Here is an 8,532-nt window from a genome sequence, read left to right as displayed (position 1 = left end):
ACCACTGGTGCCACCTGGGAAGCCCACAGTCTAGCATATATCTTGCTAAAAGATTACTGCTAGTCACAAAGAACAGACATCTCAAGTGAATGATTCTAGTGCTCTTCTATATATGGAAAGATGAAAAAATCTGGGTTCCCTAGAATTCTTCCTGAGATTTAACTGTCTAAGAGAGCTGCTTGCCCAAAGCACAAAGAATCTTGGGATGGTCTTAATTTCCTCTTGGAGTGCACTGTCAGTCAGCAACTGAAGCCAGTTAGAAATAATCCTAATAGAATTTAGTGGTGAGCGAAAACACTCTGTGATTTTCCAGGTGAATGGAAGTGGCACCCATCTGCAATGCATTTAGAGAAATGTTTAAAGACACTTGTTATAAAGATGCTTCAGAGAACTACTTATTCGCTGCATTAAGAACAGTGTTATATCACTGACTGGAAGTTATAACCATCTGTAATTCATGTAGAGAAGTGCTTAAGAAAACTTGTAATCTAGCTGTTTCTAAGAATGCTATTTACTGCTGCAATGAGAAAAGTGATAGTCATTTAATGAAAGTTATACTCATTCTGCAAAGAATGTACAGATCTGTTTAAGAACACATAATCAACATGCTTCTAGCGCTCACTTCAGCAGCACATATACTAAAACTGGAACAATACAGAGAAGATTAGCATGGCCCCTGTGCAAGGATGATACGCAAATTTGTGAATCGTTCCATATTTTTAAAATTGATACAGCCACTATGGAAGATGGTATGGAGATTCCTTAAAAAACTAGGAATAAACCCACCATACGACCCAGCAATCCTACTCCTAGGCATATACCCTGAGGAAACCAAAATTGGAAAAGACACATGTATCCCATTGTTCATTGCAGCACTACTTACAATAGCTAGAACATGGCAGCTACGTGGCGTCGAGCGAGCAGCCACGAGGAGATACCCTATGTCCAAGGGCAAAGGAGAGGCCCCAGCAACACGGTAGGAGGGGCAAATTCATGTTTAGAACCAAACCCCATTCCCACCAGAGACACTCAGAGGGCTCAAACAAACCTCGTGTGCACCAGGACCCAGAGACCCCACAGAGACTGAGACAGAACTGTGTTTGAGAGTCTCCTGTGGAGGTACGGGTCAGCAGTGGCCTGCCGCAGGGGCAGGGGCTCTGGGTGCAGCAGACTTGGGTGAGGCATAAGCCCGCCTGGAGGAGGTCGCCATTAACCCCACCATAGAGCTACCAGAACTTACACAGGACCGGGAAGTAGACTCTTGGAGGGCGCAAACAGAACCTTGTGCACTAGGACCCAGGAGAAAGGAGCAGGGACCCCACAAGAGACTGACCCAGACTTGCCTGTGAGTGTCCAGGAGTCTCCAGAGGAGGTGTGGGTCAGTGGTGGCCTGCTGCAGGGTTGGGGGCACTGAGTGTAGCAGTACATTCATGGGATCTTTTGAAGGAGGTCACCATTATCTTCATTATCTCCACCATATTTTGGCCCCAGGTAAATAGCACAGAGGGAACAGAGCTCCACCCAGCAACAGAATATTGAATTAAAGATTTACTGAGCATGGCCCCGCCCATCAGAACAAGACCCAATTTCCCCCTCAGTCAGTCTCTCCCATCAGGAAGCTTCCATAAGCCTCTTATCCTTCTCCATCAGAGGGCAGACAGACTGAAAACTATAATCACAGAAGACTAAAAACCTAAATCACATGGACCACAGCCTTGTCTAACTCAATGAAACTATAAGCCATTCCGTGTAGGGCCACCCAAGATGGACGGGTCATGGTGGAGAGTTCTGACAAAATGTGGTCCACTGGAGAAGGCAAACCATTTCCGTATTCTTGCCTTGAGAACCCCATGAACAGTATGAAAAGGCAAAAAGACAGGACACTGAAAGATGAACTCTCCAGGTCGGCAGGTGCCCAATATGCTACTGGAGATCAGTGGAGAGATAACCCCAGAAAGAATGAAGAGACGGAGCCAAAGCAAAAACAACACCCAGTTGTGGATGTGACTGGTATGGAAGCAAGGTCCGATGCTGTAAAGAACAATATTGCATACGAACCTGGAATGTTAAGTCCATGAATCAAGGCAAATTGGAAGTGGTCAAAAAGAAGATGGCAAGAGTGAACATTGACATTTTAGGAATCAGCAAACTAAAATGGACTGGAATGGATGAATTTAACCCAGATGACCATTTTATCTACTACTGTGGGCAAGAATCCCTCAGAAGAAATGGAGTAGCCGTCATAGTCAACAAAAGAGTCTGAAATGCAGTACTTAGATACAATCTCAAAAGCAACAGAATGATCTCTGTTCATTTCCAAGGCAAACCATTCAATATCACGGTAATCCAAGTCTGTGCCCTGACCAGTAATGCTGAAGAAGCTGAAGTTGAATGGTTCTATGAAGACTTACAGGACCTTTGTAGGAGACTTCCCTGGTGGCTCAGACAGTAAAGCGTCTATCTACAATACCTGAGACCTAGGTTCGATCCCTGGAGAAGGAAAAGGCAACCCACTCCAGTACTCTTGCCTAGAAAATCCCATGGACAGAGGAGCCTGGTGTCCATGGGGTCGCAAAGAGTTGGACATGACTGAGCGACTTTACTTTCACTTTCACAAGACCTTTTAGAACTAACATCCAAAAAAGATGTCCTTTCCATTACAGGGGACTGGAATGCAAAAGTAGGAAGTCAAGAGATACCCGGCTGCTGCTGCTGCTGCTGCTGCTGCTAAGTCACTTCAGTCGTGTCCTACTCTGTGCGACCCCATAGACAGCAGCCCACCAGGCTCCTCTGTCCACAGGATTCTCTAGGCAAGAACACTGGAGTGGGTTGCCATTTCCTTCTCCAAGAGTAACAGGCAAATTTGGCCTTGGAGTACAGAATGAACCAGGGCAAGGCTAATAGAGTTTTGCCAAGAGAACGCACTGCTCATAGCAAACACCCTCTTACAACAACACAAGAGAAGACTCTACACATAGACGTCACCAGATAGTCAACACTGAAATCAGATTGATTATATTCTATCATCCAAAGGTGAAGAAGCTCTATACAGACAGGAAAAACAAGACAGGGAGCTGACTGTGGCTCAGATCACGAAATCCTTATTGCCAAATTCACACTTAAATTTAAGAAAGTAGGGACTACCACTAGACCATTCAGATATGACCTAAATCAAATCCCTTACAGTTATAAAGTGGAAATGAGAAGTAGATTTAAGGGACTAGATCTGATAGACAGAGTGCCTGATAAACTATGGACAGAGGTTCATGACATGGTACAGGAAACAGGGATCAAGACCATCCCCAAGAAAAAGAAATGAAAAAAAGCAAAATGGCTGTCTGAGGAGGCCTTACAAATAGCTGTGAAAGAAAAGAAGCAAAAAGCAAAGGAGAAAAAGAAACAGAGGAAAATAATACAATGGGAAAGACTAGAGATCTCTTCAAGAAAATTAGAGATACCAAGGGAACACTTCATGCAAAGATGGGCTCAATAAAGGACAGAAATGGTCTGGACCTAACAGAAGCAGAAGATTTTAAGAAGAGGTGGCAAGAATACACAGAACTATCCAAAAAAAGATCTTCTTGACCCAGATAATTATGATGGTGTGATCACTCATCTAGAGCCAGATATCCTGGAATGTGAGGTCAAGTGGGCCTTAGGAAGCATCACTACGAATAAAGCTAGTGGAGGTGATGGAATTCCAGTTGAGCTACTTCAAATCCTAAAACAGGATGCTGTGAAAGTGCTGCACTCAATATGCCAGCAAATTTGGAAAATGCAGCAGTGGCCACGGGACTGGAAAAGGTCAGTTTTCATTCCAATCCCAAAGAAAGGCAATGCCAAAGAATGCCCAAACTATCGCACAATTGTACTCATCTCACACGCTAGCAAAGTAATACTAAAAATTCTCCAAGCCAGGCTTCAACAGTACGTGAACCATGAACTTCCAGATGTTCAAGCTGGTTTTAGAAAAGGCAGAGGAACCAGAGATCAAATTGCCAACATCTGTTGGATCATTGAAAATGCAAGAGAGTTCCAGAAAAACATCTATTTCTGCTTTATTGACTATGCCAAAGCCTTTGACTGTGTGGATCACAATAAACTGTGGAAAATTCTGAAAGAGATGGGAATACCAGAACATCAGTCTTGCCTCCTGAGAAATCTGTATGCAGGTCAGGAAGCAACAGTTAGAATGGGACATGGAACAACAGACTGGTTCCAAATAGGAAAAGGAGTACATCAAGACTGTATATTGTCACCATGCTTATTTAACTTCTATGCAGATTACATCATGAGAAATGCTGGGCTGGATGAAGCACAAGCTGGAATCAAGATTGCTGGGAGAAATATCAATAACCTCAGATATGCAGATGACACCACTCTTATGGCAGAAAGCGAAGAAGAACTAAAGAGCCTCTTGATGAAAGTGAAAGAGGACAGTGAAAAAGTTGGCTTAAAGCTCAACATTCAGAAAACGAAGATTATGGCATCTGGTGCTATCACTTCACGGCAAATACATGGGGAAACAGTGGAAACAGTGGCTGACTTCATTTTGGGGGCTCCAAAATTACTGCAGATGGTGAATGCAGCCATGAAATTAAAAGATGCTTACTCCTTGGAAGGAAAGTCATGACCAACCTAGACAGCATATTAAAAACCAGAGACACTACTGTGCCAACAGAGGTCCGTCCAGTCAAGGCTATGGTTTTTCCAGTAGTTATGTACGGATATGAAAGTTGGACTATAAAGAAAGCTGAGTGCCGAAGAATTGATGCTTTCAAACTGTGGTGTTAGAGATGACTCTTGAGAGTCCCTTGGACTGCAAGGAGATCCAACCAGTCCATCCTAAAGGAAATCAGTCCTGAATGTTCATTGAAAGAACTGATGTTGAAGCTGAAACTCCAGTACTTTGGCCACCTGATGTGAAGAACTGACTCATTGGAAAAGACCTGGATGCTTGGAAAGACTAAAGCCAGGAGGAGAAGGGGGTGACAGAGGATGAGATGGTTGGATGGCATCACCGCCTTGATGGACATGAGTTTGAGTAAACTCCGGGAGCTGGGGATAGACAGAGAGGCCTCGTGTGCTGCAGTCCATGAGGTCAAAAAGAGTCATACATGACTGAGTAACTGAACTGAGAACATGGAAGCAACCTAGATGTCAATCGACAGATGAATGGATAAAGAAGTTGTGGTACACATACACAATGGAATATTACTTGGCCATAAGAAGAACACATTTGAGTCAGTTCTTGTGAGGTGGATGAACCTAGAACCCATTATACAGAGTGAAATAAGTCAGAAAGAGAAAGATAAATATTGAATCCAAATGCATATATATGGAATCTAGAAAAATGGTACTGAAGAATTTATTTACAGGGCAGCAGTGGAGAAACAGACATAGAGAATAGACTTATGGACACAGGGAGAGGGGAGGAGAGGGTGAGATGTATGGAAAGAGTAACATGGAAACTTACATTACCATATATAAAATAGATAGCCAACAGAAATTTGCTGTATGGCTCTGGAAACTCAAACAGGGGCTCTGTATCAATCTAGAGGGGTGGGATGGGGCAGGAGATGGGAGGGATGTTCAAAAGGGAAGGGATATATGTATACCTATGATTGATTCATGTTGAGGTTTGACAAAAAACAACAAAATTCTGTAAAGTAATTATCCTTAAATAAAAAGATAAATAAATAAACACATTCCTAAGAATGCTACTTGCTTGCTGCCCTGAGAACAGTATTATATCATTTAATGGAAATTATGCTCATGTGGAAAGCATGTTAAAATGTTCTAAAACACTTGTACAAAAGATGTTTCAAAGAACACTACTTGCTCTTTGCATTGACCAGTGAGTTTTATCAGTGAGTGAGAGACAAATATTCAGCAATGCATTAGTGTTTATGAACACTTGTAATAAAGGTGTTTCAAAGAAAAGGCTCACAGAGAACAGATTTGTAGTTCACCAGTGGGGAGGGGGATAGAGGGTGGATTGGAAGCTTGGGATTAGAAGATGCAAAATATTGTATATAGGATGGATAAACAAGGTCCTCCTGTATAGCACAGGGAAATATATTCAATAACCTGTGATAAACCATAATGGAAAATAATATGAAGAATTATATATATATATACAACTGAATCATTTTACTGTTCAGCAGAAATTAACACATTATAAATCAACTACACTTCAATACAATTTTTAAAAAATAAAAAACAAACCAAAAATGTGTTTCTAGGAACACTACTTGCATGCCGCATTGAGAACATGGTTTTATCAGTGAAAGGGTAGCACCTATTCTGTAACTGCATGTACAGAATTTTTAAGAACACTTGAAATAGAGACTTCGAATAACGCTACCTGCCTGTTACATTGAGAATAGTGTTACATCATTGATGGAAATGGTAGCCATTCTGACAAGCATTTAGAGCATGTTGTTTAAGAATCCTTGTAATAAAAAATGTTTTCTAAGAGTGATACACTGCTACTGGTCTGTGACCTGTTAGGAACCAGGCCACACAGCAAGAGGTGAGCAGCAGGCAAACAAGCTAAGATTCATTTGTATTTAGAGCTGCTCACTATTGCTCACTGATTCTTCATATGGTGAGTTATATAATTATTTCATTACATATCACTATGTAATAATAACAGGGCTTCCCTTGTAGCTCAGACGGTAAAGAATCTCTCTTCATTGCAGGAGACCTGGGTTTGATCCCTGGGTTGGGAAGATCCCCTGGAGAAGGGAATGGCAACTCACTCCAGTATTCTTGCCTGGAGAATTCCATGGACAGAGAAGCCTGGCAGGCTACAGTCCATGGACTTACAAAGAGTCAGACATGACTAAGTGACTCACACACACACACAATAATAATAGAAATAAAGTAAACAGTAAGTATTGGAGTTTCAGCTTCAACATCAGTCCTTCCAATGAATATTCAGGACTGATTTCCCTTAGGATGGACTAGTTGGATCTCCCTCACCTAAGAAGTGTTTAAGAATACTTAAAAATGTTTCTAACCATTTGCTTGCTGCATTGAGAACAGGATTATATATGAATAAAAGTGGCCCCTATTGTGCAATGCATGTAGAGAAGTGTTTAAGGACATGTAATAAAGATGTTTCTAAAAATTCTACTTGCTTGCTGTGCTGAGAACAGAGTTGTCTTTGTGAATGGAAGTGGTATTCATTCTGCAATGAATGGAGACACCTATTAAGATCATTGGTACAATGCTGGAGAGCGTGTGGAGAAAGGGCACCCTCCTACACTTGGGGGAATGTAATTCGGTGCAGCTACTAGGGAGAACAATATGGAGATTCCTTAAAAAACTAAAAACAGAATTACCATACAATCCAGCAACCTGGGCATATATCCAGAAAAGATGAAAACTATAAGTAAAAAAAATACATGCATCCCCATGTTCACTGCAGCAGTATTTACAATAGCCCAAACAGGGAAGCAACCTACAGGTCCATCAGCAGATGAGTGGATAAAGAAGATGTGAGATACATACAATGGACTCTTTACTTAGCCATAAAAAATCAAATAATGCCACCTGCAGCAACAGGGATGACCTAAAGATTATTACACTAAGTGAAGTAAGTCAGACAGAAATACAAATACTATATGATGTCAATTATATGCAGAATCAAAAAAAATTATACAAATGAACTTATTTACAAAACAGAAACAGACTCACAGACATAGGAAACAAACTATGATTACCAACACGGGAAAGGAGGGCGGTGGGGAAGGAATTACTTAGAAACATGGATTAGAAATGTGTATCTGTTAATCTCATGTTCCTTATTATATATAATAGATATATATTTTATCTATATATTATATATTATTATATCTATATACTATATCTATTATCTATATAATGGATAACCAACAAGGACTTACTGTATAGCACAGGGAACTATATTCAATATCTTGTAATAACCTACAATGGAAAATATCTGAAGAAGGATATATATAGAAGAATATGTATATCTGAATCATTTTGCTGTACACCTGAAATCAACACAATATTGTAAATCAACTTAGTTAAATAAAATAAACCTTTAAAAATCCCTAATTATAAAGACTTGTCTAGAACTTCTTACGCTTGCTGTATTGAGAACAGTTTCATTCAGTGAGTGGAAGTTATACCTATTTTGTAATGTGTGTATTTACATGTTTAGGAAAAACTTTAATAAAGATTTTCTAAGAATGCACCTTGCTTGCTGAAAACAGTATTATATCAGTTTTACCCACTCTCAGTTCAGTTCAATCGCTCAGTTGTGTCCAACTCTTTGCGACCCCATGAATTGCAGCATGCCAGGCCTCCCTGTCCATCACCAACTCCCGGAGTTCCCTCAAACTCACATCCATTGAGTCAGTGATGCCATCCAGCCATCTCATCCTCTGTCGGTCCCTTCTCCTCCTGCCCCCAATCCCTTCCAGCATCAGAGTTTTTTCCAATGAATCAACTCTTCGCATGAGGTGGTCAAAGTACTGGAGTTTCAGCTTTAGCATCATT

The 8,532-nt window shown here is 40.9% G+C and overlaps 1 non-coding gene across 1 annotated transcript; it reads left to right on the top strand.

Annotated features, from left to right (window-relative positions):
• Positions 1-614: 614 nt before the first annotated feature.
• LOC114114675 (U6 spliceosomal RNA) lies at positions 615-721 on the top strand. Its single transcript, XR_003589292.1, has one exon. It is a non-coding gene; the product is annotated as a U6 spliceosomal RNA (small nuclear RNA).
• The last annotated feature ends 7,811 nt before the right edge of the window (positions 722-8,532 follow it).

The sequence above is a fragment of the Ovis aries genome, chromosome 4 (assembly GCF_016772045.2).
Source record: "Ovis aries strain OAR_USU_Benz2616 breed Rambouillet chromosome 4, ARS-UI_Ramb_v3.0, whole genome shotgun sequence".
NCBI classification, from domain to species: domain Eukaryota; kingdom Metazoa; phylum Chordata; class Mammalia; order Artiodactyla; family Bovidae; genus Ovis; species Ovis aries.
This window is presented reverse-complemented; position numbering and strand designations above follow the sequence as displayed.